We start from the raw sequence: 19,953 nt of genomic DNA on the forward strand, positions 1-19,953 counted from the left end.
AGCTTCTTGGCAATAATGTAAAGAAGACGCGACAGGACAACACTCGGTGGATGCCATATCTGTGTTTTCAATGGAAAAAAACCTTTCAGTTAAGTACTTGTAGGAGAAAGTTTTTGTAGCTGGAGGCCAATTTTTTGTACTGTACCAGTTTGTTGTTGTATGTTTGGAACAGAAGGTTGAAGCTCAGCTTTATTCAGTTGAGGACAACACCAGGCAGGGGCAGACACCTTTAGTAGGCCGGAACAGCCAATTTCATTTTTAAAAATGGTAATTTGGAACAGAAGGTTGAAGCTCAGCTTTATTCAGTTGAGGACAACACCAGGCAGGGGCAGACACCTTTAGTAGGCCGGAACAGCCAATTTCATTTTTAAAAATGGTAATTTGGAACAGAAGGTTGAAGCTCAGCTTTATTCAGTTGCAGCTTCTTGGCAATAATGTAAAGAAGACGCGACAGGACAACACTCGGTGGATGCCATATCTGTGTTTTCAATGGAAAAAAACCTTTCAGTTAAGTACTTGTAGGAGAAAGTTTTTGTAGCTGGAGGCCAATTTTTTGTACTGTACCAGTTTGTTGTTGTATGTTTGGAACAGAAGGTTGAAGCTCAGCTTTATTCAGTTGAGGACAACACCAGGCAGGGGCAGACACCTTTAGTAGGCCGGAACAGCCAATTTCATTTTTAAAAATGGTAATTTGGAACAGAAGGTTGAAGCTCAGCTTTATTCAGTTGAGGACAACACCAGGCAGGGGCAGACACCTTTAGTAGGCCGGAACAGCCAATTTCATTTTTAAAAATGGTAATTTGGAACAGAAGGTTGAAGCTCAGCTTTATTCAGTTGCAGCTTCTTGGCAATAATGTAAAGAAGACGCGACAGGACAACACTCGGTGGATGCCATATCTGTGTTTTCAATGGAAAAAAACCTTTCAGTTAAGTACTTGTAGGAGAAAGTTTTTGTAGCTGGAGGCCAATTTTTTGTACTGTACCAGTTTGTTGTTGTATGTTTGGAACAGAAGGTTGAAGCTCAGCTTTATTCAGTTGAGGACAACACCAGGCAGGGGCAGACACCTTTAGTAGGCCGGAACAGCCAATTTCATTTTTAAAAATGGTAATTTGGAACAGAAGGTTGAAGCTCAGCTTTATTCAGTTGAGGACAACACCAGGCAGGGGCAGACACCTTTAGTAGGCCGGAACAGCCAATTTCATTTTTAAAAATGGTAATTTGGAACAGAAGGTTGAAGCTCAGCTTTATTCAGTTGCAGCTTCTTGGCAATAATGTAAAGAAGACGCGACAGGACAACACTCGGTGGATGCCATATCTGTGTTTTCAATGGAAAAAAACCTTTCAGTTAAGTACTTGTAGGAGAAAGTTTTTGTAGCTGGAGGCCAATTTTTTGTACTGTACCAGTTTGTTGTTGTATGTTTGGAACAGAAGGTTGAAGCTCAGCTTTATTCAGTTGAGGACAACACCAGGCAGGGGCAGACACCTTTAGTAGGCCGGAACAGCCAATTTCATTTTTAAAAATGGTAATTTGGAACAGAAGGTTGAAGCTCAGCTTTATTCAGTTGAGGACAACACCAGGCAGGGGCAGACACCTTTAGTAGGCCGGAACAGCCAATTTCATTTTTAAAAATGGTAATTTGGAACAGAAGGTTGAAGCTCAGCTTTATTCAGTTGAGGACAACACCAGGCAGGGGCAGACACCTTTAGTAGGCTGGAACAGCCAATTTCATTTTTAAAAATGGTAATTTGGAACAGAAGGTTGAAGCATAGCTTTATTCAGTTGAGGACAACACCAGGCAGGGGCAGACACCTTTAGTAGGCCGGAACAGCTAATTTCATTTTTAAAAATGGTAATTTGGAACAGAAGGTTGAAGCTCAGCTTTATTCAGTTGCAGCTTCTTGGCAATAATGTAAAGAAGACGCGACAGGACAACACTCGGTGGATGCCATATCTGTGTTTTCAATGGAAAAAAACCTTTCAGTTAAGTACTTGTAGGAGAAAGTTTTTGTAGCTGGAGGCCAATTTTTTGTACTGTACCAGTTTGTTGTTGTATGTTTGGAACAGAAGGTTGAAGCTCAGCTTTATTCAGTTGAGGACAACACCAGGCAGGGGCAGACACCTTTAGTAGGCCGGAACAGCCAATTTCATTTTTAAAAATGGTAATTTGGAACAGAAGGTTGAAGCTCAGCTTTATTCAGTTGAGGACAACACCAGGCAGGGGCAGACACCTTTAGTAGGCCGGAACAGCCAATTTCATTTTTAAAAATGGTAATTTGGAACAGAAGGTTGAAGCTCAGCTTTATTCAGTTGCAGCTTCTTGGCAATAATGTAAAGAAGACGCGACAGGACAACACTCGGTGGATGCCATATCTGTGTTTTCAATGGAAAAAAACCTTTCAGTTAAGTACTTGTAGGAGAAAGTTTTTGTAGCTGGAGGCCAATTTTTTGTACTGTACCAGTTTGTTGTTGTATGTTTGGAACAGAAGGTTGAAGCTCAGCTTTATTCAGTTGAGGACAACACCAGGCAGGGGCAGACACCTTTAGTAGGCCGGAACAGCCAATTTCATTTTTAAAAATGGTAATTTGGAACAGAAGGTTGAAGCTCAGCTTTATTCAGTTGAGGACAACACCAGGCAGGGGCAGACACCTTTAGTAGGCCGGAACAGCCAATTTCATTTTTAAAAATGGTAATTTGGAACAGAAGGTTGAAGCTCAGCTTTATTCAGTTGCAGCTTCTTGGCAATAATGTAAAGAAGACGCGACAGGACAACACTCGGTGGATGCCATATCTGTGTTTTCAATGGAAAAAAACCTTTCAGTTAAGTACTTGTAGGAGAAAGTTTTTGTAGCTGGAGGCCAATTTTTTGTACTGTACCAGTTTGTTGTTGTATGTTTGGAACAGAAGGTTGAAGCTCAGCTTTATTCAGTTGAGGACAACACCAGGCAGGGGCAGACACCTTTAGTAGGCCGGAACAGCCAATTTCATTTTTAAAAATGGTAATTTGGAACAGAAGGTTGAAGCTCAGCTTTATTCAGTTGAGGACAACACCAGGCAGGGGCAGACACCTTTAGTAGGCCGGAACAGCCAATTTCATTTTTAAAAATGGTAATTTGGAACAGAAGGTTGAAGCTCAGCTTTATTCAGTTGCAGCTTCTTGGCAATAATGTAAAGAAGACGCGACAGGACAACACTCGGTGGATGCCATATCTGTGTTTTCAATGGAAAAAAACCTTTCAGTTAAGTACTTGTAGGAGAAAGTTTTTGTAGCTGGAGGCCAATTTTTTGTACTGTACCAGTTTGTTGTTGTATGTTTGGAACAGAAGGTTGAAGCTCAGCTTTATTCAGTTGAGGACAACACCAGGCAGGGGCAGACACCTTTAGTAGGCCGGAACAGCCAATTTCATTTTTAAAAATGGTAATTTGGAACAGAAGGTTGAAGCTCAGCTTTATTCAGTTGAGGACAACACCAGGCAGGGGCAGACACCTTTAGTAGGCCGGAACAGCCAATTTCATTTTTAAAAATGGTAATTTGGAACAGAAGGTTGAAGCTCAGCTTTATTCAGTTGAGGACAACACCAGGCAGGGGCAGACACCTTTAGTAGGCCGGAACAGCCAATTTCATTTTTAAAAATGGTAATTTGGAACAGAAGGTTGAAGCACAGCTTTATTCAGTTGAGGACAACACCAGGCAGGGGCAGACACCTTTAGTAGGCCGGAACAGCCAATTTCATTTTTAAAAATGGTAATTTGGAACAGAAGGTTGAAGCTCAGCTTTATTCAGTTGCAGCTTCTTGGCAATAATGTAAAGAAGAAGTGACAGGACAACACTCGGTGGATGCCATATCTGTGTTTTCAATGGAAAAAAACCTTTCAGTTAAGTACTTGTAGGAGAAAGTTTTTGTAGCTGGAGGCCAATTTTTTGTACTGTACCAGTTTGTTGTTGTATGTTTGGAACAGAAGGTTGGAGCTCAGCTTTATTCAGTTGAGGACAACACCAGGCAGGGGCAGACACCTTTAGTAGGCCGGAACAGCCAATTTCATTTTTAAAAATGGTAATTTGGAACAGAAGGTTGAAGCTCAGCTTTATTCAGTTGAGGACAACACCAGGCAGGGGCAGACACCTTTAGTAGGCCGGAACAGCCAATTTCATTTTTAAAAATGGTAATTTGGAACAGAAGGTTGAAGCACAGCTTTATTCAGTTGAGGACAACACCAGGCAGGGGCAGACACCTTTAGTAGGCCGGAACAGCCAATTTCATTTTTAAAAATGGTAATTTGGAACAGAAGGTTGAAGCTCAGCTTTATTCAGTTGAGGACAACACCAGGCAGGGGCAGACACCTTTAGTAGGCCGGAACAGCCAATTTCATTTTTAAAAATGGTAATTTGGAACAGAAGGTTGAAGCACAGCTTTATTCAGTTGAGGACAACACCAGGCAGGGGCAGACACCTTTAGTAGGCCGGAACAGCCAATTTCATTTTTAAAAATGGTAATTTGGAACAGAAGGTTGAAGCTCAGCTTTATTCAGTTGAGGACAACACCAGGCAGGGGCAGACACCTTTAGTAGGCCGGAACAGCCAATTTCATTTTTAAAAATGGTAATTTGGAACAGAAGGTTGAAGCACAGCTTTATTCAGTTGAGGACAACACCAGGCAGGGGCAGACACCTTTAGTAGGCCGGAACAGCCAATTTCATTTTTAAAAATGGTAATTTGGAACAGAAGGTTTAAGCTCAGCTTTATTCAGTTGAGGACAACACCAGGCAGGGGCAGACACCTTTAGTAGGCTGGAACAGCTAATTTCATTTTTAAAAATGGTAATTTGGAACAGAAGGTTGAAGCATAGCTTTATTCAGTTGAGGACAACACCAGGCAGGGGCAGACACCTTTAGTAGGCCGGAACAGCTAATTTCATTTTTAAAAATGGTAATTTGGAACAGAAGGTTGAAGCTCAGCTTTATTCAGTTGCAGCTTCTTGGCAATAATGTAAAGAAGACGCGACAGGACAACACTCGGTGGATGCCATATCTGTGTTTTCAATGGAAAAAAACCTTTCAGTTAAGTACTTGTAGGAGAAAGTTTTTGTAGCTGGAGGCCAATTTTTTGTACTGTACCAGTTTGTTGTTGTATGTTTGGAACAGAAGGTTGAAGCTCAGCTTTATTCAGTTGAGGACAACACCAGGCAGGGGCAGACACCTTTAGTAGGCCGGAACAGCCAATTTCATTTTTAAAAATGGTAATTTGGAACAGAAGGTTGAAGCTCAGCTTTATTCAGTTGAGGACAACACCAGGCAGGGGCAGACACCTTTAGTAGGCCGGAACAGCCAATTTCATTTTTAAAAATGGTAATTTGGAACAGAAGGTTGAAGCACAGCTTTATTCAGTTGAGGACAACACCAGGCAGGGGCAGACACCTTTAGTAGGCCGGAACAGCCAATTTCATTTTTAAAAATGGTAATTTGGAACAGAAGGTTGAAGCTCAGCTTTATTCAGTTGCAGCTTCTTGGCAATAATGTAAAGAAGAAGTGACAGGACAACACTCGGTGGATGCCATATCTGTGTTTTCAATGGAAAAAAACCTTTCAGTTAAGTACTTGTAGGAGAAAGTTTTTGTAGCTGGAGGCCAATTTTTTGTACTGTACCAGTTTGTTGTTGTATGTTTGGAACAGAAGGTTGGAGCTCAGCTTTATTCAGTTGAGGACAACACCAGGCAGGGGCAGACACCTTTAGTAGGCCGGAACAGCCAATTTCATTTTTAAAAATGGTAATTTGGAACAGAAGGTTGAAGCATAGCTTTATTCAGTTGAGGACAACACCAGGCAGGGGCAGACACCTTTAGTAGGCCGGAACAGCTAATTTCATTTTTAAAAATGGTAATTTGGAACAGAAGGTTGAAGCTCAGCTTTATTCAGTTGCAGCTTCTTGGAAATAATGTAAAGAAGACGCGACAGGACAACACTCGGTGGATGCCATATCTGTGTTTTCAATGGAAAAAAACCTTTCAGTTAAGTACTTGTAGGAGAAAGTTTTTGTAGCTGGAGGCCAATTTTTTGTACTGTACCAGTTTGTTGTTGTATGTTTGGAACAGAAGGTTGATGCTCAGCTTTATTCAGTTGAGGACAACACCAGGCAGGGGCAGACACCTTTAGTAGGCCGGAACAGCCAATTTCATTTTTAAAAATGGTAATTTGGAACAGAAGGTTGAAGCTCAGCTTTATTCAGTTGAGGACAACACCAGGCAGGGGCAGACACCTTTAGTAGGCCGGAACAGCCAATTTCATTTTTAAAAATGGTAATTTGGAACAGAAGGTTGAAGCACAGCTTTATTCAGTTGAGGACAACACCAGGCAGGGGCAGACACCTTTAGTAGGCCGGAACAGCCAATTTCATTTTTAAAAATGGTAATTTGGAACAGAAGGTTGAAGCTCAGCTTTATTCAGTTGAGGACAACACCAGGCAGGGGCAGACACCTTTAGTAGGCCGGAACAGCCAATTTCATTTTTAAAAATGGTAATTTGGAACAGAAGGTTGAAGCACAGCTTTATTCAGTTGAGGACAACACCAGGCAGGGGCAGACACCTTTAGTAGGCCGGAACAGCCAATTTCATTTTTAAAAATGGTAATTTGGAACAGAAGGTTGAAGCTCAGCTTTATTCAGTTGAGGACAACACCAGGCAGGGGCAGACACCTTTAGTAGGCCGGAACAGCCAATTTCATTTTTAAAAATGGTAATTTGGAACAGAAGGTTGAAGCACAGCTTTATTCAGTTGAGGACAACACCAGGCAGGGGCAGCCACCTTTAGTAGGCCGGAACAGCCAATTTCATTTTTAAAAATGGTAATTTGGAACAGAAGGTTGAAGCTCAGCTTTATTCAGTTGAGGACAACACCAGGCAGGGGCAGACACCTTTAGTAGGCTGGAACAGCGAATTTCATTTTTAAAAATGGTAATTTGGAACAGAAGGTTGAAGCATAGCTTTATTCAGTTGAGGACAACACCAGGCAGGGGCAGACACCTTTAGTAGGCCGGAACAGCTAATTTCATTTTTAAAAATGGTAATTTGGAACAGAAGGTTGAAGCTCAGCTTTATTCAGTTGCAGCTTCTTGGCAATAATGTAAAGAAGACGCGACAGGACAACACTCGGTGGATGCCATATCTGTGTTTTCAATGGAAAAAAACCTTTCAGTTAAGTACTTGTAGGAGAAAGTTTTTGTAGCTGGAGGCCAATTTTTTGTACTGTACCAGTTTGTTGTTGTATGTTTGGAACAGAAGGTTGAAGCTCAGCTTTATTCAGTTGAGGACAACACCAGGCAGGGGCAGACACCTTTAGTAGGCCGGAACAGCCAATTTCATTTTTAAAAATGGTAATTTGGAACAGAAGGTTGAAGCTCAGCTTTATTCAGTTGAGGACAACACCAGGCAGGGGCAGACACCTTTAGTAGGCCGGAACAGCCAATTTCATTTTTTTAAAATGGTAATTTGGAACAGAAGGTTGAAGCACAGCTTTATTCAGTTGAGGACAACACCAGGCAGGGGCAGACACCTTTAGTAGGCCGGAACAGCCAATTTCATTTTTAAAAATGGTAATTTGGAACAGAAGGTTGAAGCTCAGCTTTATTCAGTTGCAGCTTCTTGGCAATAATGTAAAGAAGACGCCACAGGACAACACTCGGTGGATGCCATATCTGTGTTTTCAATGGAAAAAAACCTTTCAGTTAAGTACTTGTAGGAGAAAGTTTTTGTAGCTGGAGGCCAATTTTTTGTACTGTACCAGTTTGTTGTTGTATGTTTGGAACAGAAGGTTGAAGCTCAGCTTTATTCAGTTGAGGACAACACCAGGCAGGGGCAGACACCTTTAGTAGGCCGGAACAGCCAATTTCATTTTTAAAAATGGTAATTTGGAACAGAAGGTTGAAGCTCAGCTTTATTCAGTTGAGGACAACACCAGGCAGGGGCAGACACCTTTAGTAGGCCAGAACAGCCAATTTCATTTTTAAAAATGGTAATTTGGAACAGAAGGTTGAAGCTCAGCTTTATTCAGTTGAGGACAACACCAGGCAGGGGCAGACACCTTTAGTAGGCCGGAACAGCCAATTTCATTTTTAAAAATGGTAATTTGGAACAGAAGGTTGAAGCACAGCTTTATTCAGTTGAGGACAACACCAGGCAGGGGCAGACACCTTTAGTAGGCCGGAACAGCCAATTTCATTTTTAAAAATGGTAATTTGGAACAGAAGGTTGAAGCTCAGCTTTATTCAGTTGCAGCTTCTTGGCAATAATGTAAAGAAGACGCGACAGGACAACACTCGGTGGATGCCATATCTGTGTTTTCAATGGAAAAAAACCTTTCAGTTAAGTACTTGTAGGAGAAAGTTTTTGTAGCTGGAGGCCAATTTTTTGTACTGTACCAGTTTGTTGTTGTATGTTTGGAACAGAAGGTTGAAGCTCAGCTTTATTCAGTTGAGGACAACACCAGGCAGGGGCAGACACCTTTAGTAGGCCGGAACAGCCAATTTCATTTTTAAAAATGGTAATTTGGAACAGAAGGTTGAAGCTCAGCTTTATTCAGTTGAGGACAACACCAGGCAGGGGCAGACACCTTTAGTAGGCCGGAACAGCCAATTTCATTTTTAAAAATGGTAATTTGGAACAGAAGGTTGAAGCTCAGCTTTATTCAGTTGCAGCTTCTTGGCAATAATGTAAAGAAGACGCGACAGGACAACACTCGGTGGATGCCATATCTGTGTTTTCAATGGAAAAAAACCTTTCAGTTAAGTACTTGTAGGAGAAAGTTTTTGTAGCTGGAGGCCAATTTTTTGTACTGTACCAGTTTGTTGTTGTATGTTTGGAACAGAAGGTTGAAGCTCAGCTTTATTCAGTTGAGGACAACACCAGGCAGGGGCAGACACCTTTAGTAGGCCGGAACAGCCAATTTCATTTTTAAAAATGGTAATTTGGAACAGAAGGTTGAAGCTCAGCTTTATTCAGTTGAGGACAACACCAGGCAGGGGCAGACACCTTTAGTAGGCCGGAACAGCCAATTTCATTTTTAAAAATGGTAATTTGGAACAGAAGGTTGAAGCACAGCTTTATTCAGTTGAGGACAACACCAGGCAGGGGCAAACACCTTTAGTAGGCCGGAACAGCCAATTTCATTTTTAAAAATGGTAATTTGGAACAGAAGATTGAAGCACAGCTTTATTCAGTTGAGGACAACACCAGGCAGGGGCAGACACCTTTAGTAGGCCGGAACAGCCAATTTCATTTTTAAAAATGGTAATTTGGAACAGAAGGTTGAAGCTCAGCTTTATTCAGTTGCAGCTTCTTGGCAATAATGTAAAGAAGACGCGACAGGACAACACTCGGTGGATGCCATATCTGTGTTTTCAATGGAAAAAAACCTTTCAGTTAAGTACTTGTAGGAGAAAGTTTTTGTAGCTGGAGGCCAATTTTTTGTACTGTACCAGTTTGTTGTTGTATGTTTGGAACAGAAGGTTGAAGCTCAGCTTTATTCAGTTGAGGACAACACCAGGCAGGGGCAGACACCTTTAGTAGGCCGGAACAGCCAATTTCATTTTTAAAAATGGTAATTTGGAACAGAAGGTTGAAGCTCAGCTTTATTCAGTTGAGGACAACACCAGGCAGGGGCAGACACCTTTAGTAGGCCGGAACAGCCAATTTAATTTTTAAAAATGGTAATTTGGAACAGAAGGTTGAAGCACAGCTTTATTCAGTTGAGGACAACACCAGGCAGGGGCAGACACCTTTAGTAGGCCGGAACAGCCAATTTCATTTTTAAAAATGGTAATTTGGAACAGAAGATTGAAGCACAGCTTTATTCAGTTGAGGACAACACCAGGCAGGGGCAGACACCTTTAGTAGGCCGGAACAGCCAATTTCATTTTTAAAAATGGTAATTTGGAACAGAAGGTTGAAGCTCAGCTTTATTCAGTTGCAGCTTCTTGGCAATAATGTAAAGAAGACGCGACAGGACAACACTCGGTGGATGCCATATCTGTGTTTTCAATGGAAAAAAACCTTTCAGTTAAGTACTTGTAGGAGAAAGTTTTTGTAGCTGGAGGCCAATTTTTTGTACTGTACCAGTTTGTTGTTGTATGTTTGGAACAGAAGGTTGAAGCTCAGCTTTATTCAGTTGAGGACAACACCAGGCAGGGGCAGACACCTTTAGTAGGCCGGAACAGCCAATTTCATTTTTAAAAATGGTAATTTGGAACAGAAGGTTGAAGCTCAGCTTTATTCAGTTGAGGACAACACCAGGCAGGGGCAGACACCTTTAGTAGGCCGGAACAGCCAATTTCATTTTTAAAAATGGTAATTTGGAACAGAAGGTTGAAGCTCAGCTTTATTCAGTTGCAGCTTCTTGGCAATAATGTAAAGAAGACGCGACAGGACAACACTCGGTGGATGCCATATCTGTGTTTTCAATGGAAAAAAACCTTTCAGTTAAGTACTTGTAGGAGAAAGTTTTTGTAGCTGGAGGCCAATTTTTTGTACTGTACCAGTTTGTTGTTGTATGTTTGGAACAGAAGGTTGAAGCTCAGCTTGATACAGTTGAGGACAACACCAGGCAGGGGCAGACACCTTTAGTAGGCCGGAACAGCCAATTTCATTTTTAAAAATGGTAATTTGGAACAGAAGGTTGAAGCTCAGCTTTATTCAGTTGAGGACAACACCAGGCAGGGGCAGACACCTTTAGTAGGCCGGAACAGCCAATTTCATTTTTAAAAATGGTAATTTGGAACAGAAGGTTGAAGCTCAGCTTTATTCAGTTGAGGACAACACCAGGCAGGGGCAGACACCTTTAGTAGGCCGGAACAGCCAATTTCATTTTTAAAAATGGTAATTTGGAACAGAAGGTTGAAGCACAGCTTTATTCAGTTGAGGACAACACCAGGCAGGGGCAGACACCTTTAGTAGGCCGGAACAGCCAATTTCATTTTTAAAAATGGTAATTTGGAACAGAAGGTTGAAGCTCAGCTTTATTCAGTTGCAGCTTCTTGGCAATAATGTAAAGAAGACGCGACAGGACAACACTCGGTGGATGCCATATCTGTGTTTTCAATGGAAAAAAACCTTTCAGTTAAGTACTTGTAGGAGAAAGTTTTTGTAGCTGGAGGCCAATTTTTTGTACTGTACCAGTTTGTTGTTGTATGTTTGGAACAGAAGGTTGAAGCTCAGCTTTATTCAGTTGAGGACAACACCAGGCAGGGGCAGACACCTTTAGTAGGCCGGAACAGCCAATTTCATTTTTAAAAATGGTAATTTGGAACAGAAGGTTGAAGCTCAGCTTTATTCAGTTGAGGACAACACCAGGCAGGGGCAGACACCTTTAGTAGGCCGGAACAGCCAATTTCATTTTTAAAAATGGTAATTTGGAACAGAAGGTTGAAGCTCAGCTTTATTCAGTTGCAGCTTCTTGGCAATAATGTAAAGAAGACGCGACAGGACAACACTCGGTGGATGCCATATCTGTGTTTTCAATGGAAAAAAACCTTTCAGTTAAGTACTTGTAGGAGAAAGTTTTTGTAGCTGGAGGCCAATTTTTTGTACTGTACCAGTTTGTTGTTGTATGTTTGGAACAGAAGGTTGAAGCTCAGCTTTATTCAGTTGAGGACAACACCAGGCAGGTGCAGACACCTTTAGTAGGCCGGAACAGCCAATTTCATTTTTAAAAATGGTAATTTGGAACAGAAGGTTGAAGCTCAGCTTTATTCAGTTGAGGACAACACCAGGCAAGGGCAGACACCTTTAGTAGGCCGGAACAGCCAATTTCATTTTTAAAAATGGTAATTTGGAACAGAAGGTTGAAGCACAGCTTTATTCAGTTGAGGACAACACCAGGCAGGGGCAGACACCTTTAGTAGGCCGGAACAGCCAATTTCATTTTTAAAAATGGTAATTTGGAACAGAAGATTGAAGCACAGCTTTATTCAGTTGAGGACAACACCAGGCAGGGGCAGACACCTTTAGTAGGCCGGAACAGCCAATTTCATTTTTAAAAATGGTAATTTGGAACAGAAGGTTGAAGCTCAGCTTTATTCAGTTGCAGCTTCTTGGCAATAATGTAAAGAAGACGCGACAGGACAACACTCGGTGGATGCCATATCTGTGTTTTCAATGGAAAAAAACCTTTCAGTTAAGTACTTGTAGGAGAAAGTTTTTGTAGCTGGAGGCCAATTTTTTGTACTGTACCAGTTTGTTGTTGTATGTTTGGAACAGAAGGTTGAAGCTCAGCTTTATTCAGTTGAGGACAACACCAGGCAGGGGCAGACACCTTTAGTAGGCCGGAACAGCCAATTTCATTTTTAAAAATGGTAATTTGGAACAGAAGGTTGAAGCTCAGCTTTATTCAGTTGAGGACAACACCAGGCAGGGGCAGACACCTTTAGTAGGCCGGAACAGCCAATTTCATTTTTAAAAATGGTAATTTGGAACAGAAGGTTGAAGCTCAGCTTTATTCAGTTGCAGCTTCTTGGCAATAATGTAAAGAAGACGCGACAGGACAAAACTCGGTGGATGCCATATCTGTGTTTTCAATGGAAAAAAACCTTTCAGTTAAGTACTTGTAGGAGAAAGTTTTTGTAGCTGGAGGCCAATTTTTTGTACTGTACCAGTTTGTTGTTGTATGTTTGGAACAGAAGGTTGAAGCTCAGCTTTATTCAGTTGAGGACAACACCAGGCAGGGGCAGACACCTTTAGTAGGCCGGAACAGCCAATTTCATTTTTAAAAATGGTAATTTGGAACAGAAGGTTGAAGCTCAGCTTTATTCAGTTGAGGACAACACCAGGCAGGGGCAGACACCTTTAGTAGGCCGGAACAGCCAATTTCACTTTTAAAAATGGTAATTTGGAACAGAAGGTTGAAGCTCAGCTTTATTCAGTTGAGGACAACACCAGGCAGGGGCAGACACCTTTAGTAGGCCGGAACAGCCAATTTCATTTTTAAAAATGGTAATTTGGAACAGAAGGTTGAAGCACAGCTTTATTCAGTTGAGGACAACACCAGGCAGGGGCAGACACCTTTAGTAGGCCGGAACAGCCAATTTCATTTTTAAAAATGGTAATTTGGAACAGAAGGTTGAAGCTCAGCTTTATTCAGTTGCAGCTTCTTGGCAATAATGTAAAGAAGACGCGACAGGACAACACTCGGTGGATGCCATATCTGTGTTTTCAATGGAAAAAAACCTTTCAGTTAAGTACTTGTAGGAGAAAGTTTTTGTAGCTGGAGGCCAATTTTTTGTACTGTACCAGTTTGTTGTTGTATGTTTGGAACAGAAGGTTGAAGCTCAGCTTTATTCAGTTGAGGACAACACCAGGCAGGGGCAGACACCTTTAGTAGGCCGGAACAGCCAATTTCATTTTTAAAAATGGTAATTTGGAACAGAAGGTTGAAGCTCAGCTTTATTCAGTTGAGGACAACACCAGGCAGGGGCAGACACCTTTAGTAGGCCGGAACAGCCAATTTCATTTTTAAAAATGGTAATTTGGAACAGAAGGTTGAAGCTCAGCTTTATTCAGTTGCAGCTTCTTGGCAATAATGTAAAGAAGACGCGACAGGACAACACTCGGTGGATGCCATATCTGTGTTTTCAATGGAAAAAAACCTTTCAGTTAAGTACTTGTAGGAGAAAGTTTTTGTAGCTGGAGGCCAATTTTTTGTACTGTACCAGTTTGTTGTTGTATGTTTGGAACAGAAGGTTGAAGCTCAGCTTTATTCAGTTGAGGACAACACCAGGCAGGGGCAGACACCTTTAGTAGGCCGGAACAGCCAATTTCATTTTTAAAAATGGTAATTTGGAACAGAAGGTTGAAGCTCAGCTTTATTCAGTTGAGGACAACACCAGGCAAGGGCAGACACCTTTAGTAGGCCGGAACAGCCAATTTCATTTTTAAAAATGGTAATTTGGAACAGAAGGTTGAAGCACAGCTTTATTCAGTTGAGGACATCACCAGGCAGGGGCAGACACCTTTAGTAGGCCGGAACAGCCAATTTCATTTTTAAAAATGGTAATTTGGAACAGAAGATTGAAGCACAGCTTTATTCAGTTGAGGACAACACCAGGCAGGGGCAGACACCTTTAGTAGGCCGGAACAGCCAATTTCATTTTTAAAAATGGTAATTTGGAACAGAAGGTTGAAGCTCAGCTTTATTCAGTTGCAGCTTCTTGGCAATAATGTAAAGAAGACGCGACAGGACAACACTCGGTGGATGCCATATCTGTGTTTTCAATGGAAAAAAACCTTTCAGTTAAGTACTTGTAGGAGAAAGTTTTTGTAGCTGGAGGCCAATTTTTTGTACTGTACCAGTTTGTTGTTGTATGTTTGGAACAGAAGGTTGAAGCTCAGCTTTATTCAGTTGAGGACAACACCAGGCAGGGGCAGACACCTTTAGTAGGCCGGAACAGCCAATTTCATTTTTAAAAATGGTAATTTGGAACAGAAGGTTGAAGCTCAGCTTTATTCAGTTGAGGACAACACCAGGCAGGGGCAGACACCTTTAGTAGGCCGGAACAGCCAATTTCATTTTTAAAAATGGTAATTTGGAACAGAAGGTTGAAGCTCAGCTTTATTCAGTTGCAGCTTCTTGGCAATAATGTAAAGAAGACGCGACAGGACAACACTCGGTGGATGCCATATCTGTGTTTTCAATGGAAAAAAACCTTTCAGTTAAGTACTTGTAGGAGAAAGTTTTTGTAGCTGGAGGCCAATTTTTTGTACTGTATCAGTTTGTTGTTGTATGTTTGGAACAGAAGGTTGAAGCTCAGCTTTATTCAGTTGAGGACAACACCAGGCAGGGGCAGACACCTTTAGTAGGCCGGAACAGCCAATTTCATTTTTAAAAATGGTAATTTGGAACAGAAGGTTGAAGCTCAGCTTTATTCAGTTGAGGACAACACCAGGCAGGGGCAGACACCTTTAGTAGGCCGGAACAGCCAATTTCATTTTTAAAAATGGTAATTTGGAACAGAAGGTTGAAGCTCAGCTTTATTCAGTTGAGGACAACACCAGGCAGGGGCAGACACCTTTAGTAGGCCGGAACAGCCAATTTCATTTTTAAAAATGGTAATTTGGAACAGAAGGTTGAAGCTCAGCTTTATTCAGTTGAGGACAACACCAGGCAGGGGCAGACACCTTTAGTAGGCCGGAACAGCCAATTTCATTTTTAAAAATGGTAATTTGGAACAGAAGGTTGAAGCTCAGCTTTATTCAGTTGAGGACAACACCAGGCAGGGGCAGACACCTTTAGTAGGCCGGAACAGCCAATTTCATTTTTAAAAATGGTAATTTGGCACAGAAGGTTGAAGCTCAGCTTTATTCAGTTGAGGACAACACCAGGCAGGGGCAGACACCTTTAGTAGGCCGGAACAGCCAATTTCATTTTTAAAAATGGTAATTTGGAACAGAAGGTTGAAGCACAGCTTTATTCAGTTGAGGACAACACCAGGCAGGGGCAGACACCTTTAGTAGGCCGGAACAGCCAATTTCATTTTTAAAAATGGTAATTTGGAACAGAAGATTGAAGCTCAGCTTTATTCAGTTGAGGACAACACCAGGCAGGGGCAGACACCTTTAGTAGGCCGGAACAGCCAATTTCATTTTTAAAAATGGTAATTTGGAACAGAAGATTGAAGCTCAGCTTTATTCATTTGTGGACAACTTGAATTAGGGACTGCAGACAGACTTAGCAGGCTGTCCCCTGTGTGGACCATGCATCCAATACATTAACCCATTGAGCCACAAAGGACACGTAACCTTCCGTGGCCATGCCTACAGGTCCATGTGTCTGTTGTCAGGTGTACCTTTGGACTCACAGATTGACAGAATGCAAGGACAATGCGGTCTTTAACATGCTGGTGGAGGGATGGGATGGCTTTTCTCCCAAAAGAATTCTCAACTGGGTAGCTCATAGCTTGGTACAGCGTAGTCCATCATGGCTTTATTAATATAAAAAAAAAAAAATAGGCTCTATGCACTGTAAATTAGGTTCCAGGGGTACAGGGCAGCAGTGGTCTGGTCATTGGAGGCCTAGTGGAAGGAGGGACCACAGACAGGCTTCGAAGGCCTAACATTATTAAATGGGCTGGCTGTAGGCACTTTATAATTGGTTCCAGGGGTACAGGGCAGCAGTGGTCTGGTCAGTGGAGGCCTAGTGGAAGGAGGGACCGCAGACAGGCTTCGAAGGCCTAACATTATTAAATGGGCTGGCTGTAGGCACTTTATAATTGGTTCCAGGGGTACACGGGCAGCAGTGGTCTGGTCAGTGGAGGCCTAGTGGAAGGAGGGACCGCAGACAGGCTTCGAAGGCCTAACATTATCAAATGGGCTGGCTGTAGGCACTTTATAATTGGTTCCAGGGGTACAGGGCAGCAGTGGTCTGGTCAGTGGAGGCCTAGTGGAAGGAGGGACCGCAGACAGGCTTCGAAGGGCTAACATTATTAAATGGGCTGGCTGTAGGCACTTTATAATTGGTTCCAGGGGTACACGGGCAGCAGTGGTCTGGTCAGTGGAGGCCTAGTGGAAGGAGGGACCGCAGACAGGCTTCGAAGGCCTAACATTATTAAATGGGCTGGCTGTAGGCACTTTATAATTGGTTCCAGGGGTACACGGGCAGCAGTGGTCTGGTCAGTGGAGGCCTAGTGGAAGGAGGGACCGCAGACAGGCTTCGAAGGCCTAACATTATTAAATGGGCTGGCTGTAGGCACTTTATAATTGTTTCCAGGGGTACAGGGCAGCAGTGGTCTGGTCAGTGGAGGCCTAGTGGAAGGAGGGACCGCAGACAGGCTTCGAAGGGCTAACATTATAAAATGGGCTGGCTGTAGGCACTTTATAATTGGTTCCAGGGGTACACGGGCAGCAGTGGTCTGGTCAACGGAGGCCGATTGTAATGAGTGTCTGCCAGTTAGTAGTCCAAAACATCAAATAAATGTGAATGTCTCGCATTAAAACAAAACAAAAACACTAAAGGGTGCAATCATTAGGTTCATGGGTGGGATCCTCTGCGTTGTTTCAGACCTACTAATTTAGCGCAAAGTATTTACTGTGGTAAATAGAGGACACTGCCCCTGACTATGTTAAGTACCATCATACATGTCAACACAATGGTATTGTCAGTGGCAGGTATGGAAGGATGTCAGCGCATAGACTAAACATTGGTGGAAGTGTGAGAGATAACTGTGGAAGTGGTAGAGCAATGTTTGACCTGGGGGTGGGTGAACTCTCTTGTGGCCGGCGGTACAGGCCCAGGGCCCCTCATGTTACAACAGTGTGTCTGACGTTGGGTGCGCACCACCACCGCCAGAGACACTTTATTGTACTATGAGGGACCCAGTAGCAATGCCGTCGACCAAAAGCGAGCACACCCACCTCTTCAGACAAACAGCAGTCTCACGGGTGCTTGCGCCAAGTCGCGATACCACGGCCCCGTGTGGGGAGTTTTGCCATTTAGGGAGGTGTAAACATGTCGTATGCTGGACAATCAGCTGCAGAAAATTAGACATTAGAAAAATAATTCACAGTAGTCCACAGGCAAGAGCTTTTCATAGGAAAGCTAAGTGTCGGCCGGGCACGGTGGGGCAAAAGATTTCGAAATCCAGTTGTGGTTCATTTTAATGAATGTTAGATCGTCAACATTTTGGGTAGCCAGACGAGTCCTTTTTTCAGTTAATATTGAACCTGCAGCACTGAATACTCTTTCTGATAGGACACTTGCTGCCGGGCAAGCAAGCTCCTGCAATGCATATTCTGCCAATTCTGGCCAGGTGTCTAATTTTGATGCCCAGTAATCAAATGGGAATGACGGTTGAGGGAGAACATCGATAAGGGATGAAAAATAGTTAGTAACCATACTGGACAAATGTTGTCTCCTGTCACTTTCAATTGATGCAGCAGTACCTGTCCTGTCTGCGGTCATAGCAAAATCACTCCACAACCTGGTCAGAAAACCCCTCTGTCCAACGCCACTTCTGATGTGTGCACCCCTAACACTCCTAGTCTGCTGCCCCCTGGAGCTCGTGTGAGAACGATCACGTGCGCTGTGTGCTGGGAATGCCTGAAGCAAACGGTCAACAAGAGTTGATTGTTTGGTTGCTAATATTAGTTCCAAGTTCTCATGTGGCATAATATTTTGCAATTTGCCTTTATAGCGTGGATCAAGGAGGCAGGCCAACCAGTAATCGTCATCGTTCATCATTTTCGTAATGCGTGTGTCCCTTTTTAGGATACGTAAGGCATAATCCGCCATGTGGGCCAAAGTTCCAGTTGTCAAATCTCCGGTTGTGATTGGTTGAGGGGCAGTTTCAGGCAAATCTACGTCACTTGTGTCCCTCAAAAAACCAGAACCCGGCCTTGCCACGCAACCAATTTCCAGTGCCCCCGGGAAATCTTCCGCATTAAAAATATACTCATCCCCATCATCCTCCTCGTCCTCCACCTCCTCTTCGCCCGCTACCTCGTCCTGTACACTGCCCTGACCAGACAATGGCTGACTGTCATCCAGGCTTTCCTCTTCCTCTGGTGCAGATGTAGGGGACAGTGACCTGGTGAGCTGTGCAGACGGGTGGAACCATTGTTGCCGGGAGTCGGGGTTCCGGGGGACGGATTTGAGGGGTGCATGGGAAGCCAGGCTCATGTGACAGGAGGAAGAGTGACGCAGGGAGAGGAGAGGATAAAAAGCAAAACGCGCGAAAGCAGGGGCAGAGAAGCGCGGGAAATCTCTGAGGAGAGGAAACTGCAGCGCAGTTGTTGTGAGTGTGCAGGCCGCAGTGAGACTTGCTGGAAGCAGGGGGAAAACATGCAACAGACACTGCGGGCAACTACCAGAGCCCCCAAAAAGAGGCGCATTCGTCGTCAGCGACCCCCCAGGCAGAGGGGTAGTGCTGACCAGCTCAGGGACAGTATTACCGCGCTCCCTGAGAGCACCTTGCCAGAGAGTGCTACGGACTCGCATGGTTTCGTCTCAGCTGTGACTGATACTGATTATTCTCCTAATCCTCCTCAAAAAGACTCTTCTCTGGACTGGGAGGCTGTTACCTCGGATCAACGTCCGCCTGCAGGAGGGAACGCAGCACCGCAAAAGACATTCTGGACTCGACTCTACGCCTGGGCCCGTCGCCAGAAGACACCTCCTTCCTCCGCCATCAGGACTACGGCGTTGTCGGAGCCTCACCGTCAGGACTACATCGCTGAACCAGCACTGATAAGTGACCGTTGTTGACTTTATCTTAGTAGGGAGTCACTAGTGAGGCGCTGCCGCGTTCTACGGGTATAGTTCAGGGCGGTCATATAGTAATTAGGATTTACTGCGAGATTGTGTTCTTGTATATAAGTTCCCTGCGTGGAAAAACGTTTGTCATCTTTTTGGTTGAAAGTTAAAAAGAAAGTTAAAAACGCTATTTGCTTTCTGGCTCCTATTTGTCCCTGCATCCTTCTTTACCTGCGGTCCCTACATTTGGCGTAGTCGGCAGGATGCAGGATCCAAAGAAGGAGCCAGAAGATACGGAGGATGGGGCTGGGCCTAGAGCTTCTCTCTCATTGGGGGCCATGTTAAACAATTTGCCCAAGTTTAATGGGAGCAACATGTTGTTGTGGAGCTGGACTGAAAGGATGAGGGGGCTGTTGAGAATGCATCCTATGACCCCAGCCCTGGAAGCAGAGGTGGCCATTATGGCCTTAGACGGAGAGGCTCGGGATTCAGTGATGTTGAGACCCCCCACAGAGCGGAATACTTTTACTGGGGTGTTACATGTGTTAGAGGGGACGCACGGGGATCCCACCGACGTGGGAGAGCTGCGGGCCCGGTTGTTTGGACGGCGACAAAAAGAGGGCGAGACTGTCACTCAGTACATGAATGCTCTGCAAGAGCTAAACATTGCAATCGTGCGGAAAGATGGTATGGGGATGGGACATGTTGACGTGACCCTGCGTGACCAAC

The sequence above is a fragment of the Ranitomeya variabilis genome, chromosome 6 (genome assembly GCF_051348905.1).
Source record: "Ranitomeya variabilis isolate aRanVar5 chromosome 6, aRanVar5.hap1, whole genome shotgun sequence".
NCBI classification, from domain to species: domain Eukaryota; kingdom Metazoa; phylum Chordata; class Amphibia; order Anura; family Dendrobatidae; genus Ranitomeya; species Ranitomeya variabilis.